This window comes from Notothenia coriiceps, unplaced genomic scaffold (assembly GCF_000735185.1).
Source record: "Notothenia coriiceps isolate Sejong01 unplaced genomic scaffold, NC01 NC01_scaffold00008587, whole genome shotgun sequence".
In the NCBI taxonomy this organism is placed as follows: domain Eukaryota; kingdom Metazoa; phylum Chordata; class Actinopteri; order Perciformes; family Nototheniidae; genus Notothenia; species Notothenia coriiceps.
The window spans coordinates 1-2,555 of NW_011341288.1; the positions used below are offsets into that span (position 1 = coordinate 1).

Sequence of the window (2,555 nt, forward strand, 5' to 3'; positions counted from 1 at the left end):
CACGATTGTCTGAATGACATGCCCGATTTTTTCTTCAGAAACAATTACAACGCGTTAATGAAAAGACTTTGGCTCACCGACTTCATTACTGAGATTGACCAGACTCTTATTGATAAAGACATTTTCACGGATGAATGGAGGATCCAAGGAGCTGCGGAGGCTTTTCTGCACAATCTAAAAAATTGCAGAGGCATTTCTTTTCCTCACAGACGACAAAAAAAGTCCAACATTATATGATTTAAAATAAAAACAATAATCGTAGCTTGATATTGAGTAAAAACATGTTTTTATGAACCCCACAGCTTCCGGTCTTCCAAGATCCGAACGGACAAAAAGACGTGCTGCAGGCACGAAACATACTACCAATAGAAATACATTGCTTTTAAAATCGTTCTGTGTGACACGAAAAAAAGGGGAAAATCGTGTTGGTGAACACGAATCAATAGATTAAATGTCGTGACTATAACACGAAATGCCATGAGACTGGGTTGACATGCTACAACTCTTTGTAATGTTCAAACTGCATCCACAAAACAATCTGATTCACCTGTCTCCACCTCCCCAACAAGAACCAAAATCTGACAGCATGTCAAATGTTGGTTTAGCTGTTCTGCCGGCATCTCCACGGACACTTTGACCGCTACGTACACACAAAAACGGGCGAGATGAGAAACTGTCACGCCATTGGCCGAAGGAATAATGGAGCGAAACATGTGAAAATAATACCATGAATCTAAATATTCCCTCTCATTAATCATATATGAAGAATTAATTTGCAAAAATTGATAAAAATCTTACAATGATACAATACATACAACTTGTGTTTTGTTGTGTAACTGTAAAAATGACGAGGTTTATGAACCTTGAATCATGTTCATTTGAGCCGAAATGGGCCTTACCTAACAGCAATACCAGACAAAGACATGGAGATAAATTATAAGAAAGTCTCAGAAATTGTAAAAGTTATTTTTTACTGTTTTGAAAATTCTGAAATGCGATTGTTTACATAATATTACATTTGATATACTGTAGTTCACCACACGTCCTGCTGGGAAGATAAGAAAGTAATACTTTTGTAGAAAACATTTTGAGATATGCATGAAACAAACATCTAGCAATAAATGAACAAATATTAGGCAAAAACTAAGCAGAAATAGGATGAAAAAAAGATCAATGTCATACACATATGCAGAAGAGATATTCAGAATAAAGTCTGTGGTTTAATTAAATTTGAGTTTAAATAATAACAGCAAGTTCAGAATGAAATGCTATAAACATTGTGGAGAAAAAATAAACGAAAAGCAGTCTAAAAATAACCCAAAGTCTGCTATAAACAGTCATGCCATTTTAATGTCATTAAAAAAGATACATTGGAATGAAGGCAACAGATGTGATTTAATTGTAATAAAAATATATATTTAGGGGGGAGAAAATATGTAAACGCTGTCGAAGTTCCTCATATCAAAAAAGGCAATTTTGGTTCTGAACAGCAACCAGCTCATTAAAGAGCCAAGCTTTGGAGAGAGGTATCTAAGACTTGTAACTCATTTGGGTTAGTCGAGTCACGCTGCTGTGGTGGAGGAACAGGGCTCTACACATTTACAACATCTGAGGTAGAGGAAACACCATGGACTCACAAAGCTCTCCACAATCATCTGCCAGTCAACACAGACACTACGCCAACAGCATTAACACTCTTTCATTCCACTACATTTTGGTCTTCACTAGAATAAATCAAGGCTTTAGGCAAATGCCCGTCAATTACAGCATGACATTCTCCACAGAAACCAAAAAATAAATACAGTGTGAAAACATAAAACAAATCCCTTTCTATTAACGGCTAGAACCTGGCACAGAGATAATGATTAACTGCCTTCACTGACTGATGGTCACAGTCAATGATTAGTCACACTCATGTCCTCACTTCCACTTATGCTTCAAATGATACCATACTGTAAATGTGTGATGGCCTTTTATAAGGTGGTGTGTTTTTTGGTCCTTAAAGAGGACGCGAGCAGGTGATGACTTGTATTGACCTTGACAGTGTCATCTACAGAGTAAACTTCATGTTCTTTATACAGTCCCCTCCAAAGCTATTGGAACAGCGAGGCCAATTGCTTTATTTTCGCTGTACAATGAAAACAATTGGGTTTGACATCAAAAGACGAATATGAGCCAAAAGGTCAGTATTTCAGCTTTTAACTCCAGGTATTTACATCTAGATCTGTTAAACAGCTGAGAAGAAAGCACCTTTTCTTTAAACACACCCATTTTCCAAGTGAGAAAAAGTATTGGGACAGAGACTTCAAATAGTGTGAAAAGTGAATAATACTTCGTATTTAGATGCAAATCCTTTGCTTGCAATAACTGCATCAAGCCTGCGACCCACTGACATCACCAAACGTTTGCATTCTTCTTTTGTGATGCTTTTCCAGGCTTTCACCGCAGCCTCTTTCAGTTGTTTTTTGTTTCAGGGGGTTTCTCCCTTCAGTCTCCTCTTTAGCAGGTGAAATGCATGCTCAGAAGGGTTTAAGTCTGGAGATTGACTTGGCCAG

The 2,555-nt window shown here is 37.3% G+C and overlaps 1 long non-coding RNA gene across 1 annotated transcript; it reads left to right on the forward strand.

Moving 5' to 3' along the window:
• Positions 1-946: 946 nt before the first annotated feature.
• LOC104944647 (uncharacterized) lies at positions 947-2,155 on the forward strand. Its single transcript, XR_798244.1, has 2 exons — positions 947-1,489; positions 1,527-2,155. It is a non-coding gene; the product is annotated as an uncharacterized lncRNA (long non-coding RNA).
• The last annotated feature ends 400 nt before the right edge of the window (positions 2,156-2,555 follow it).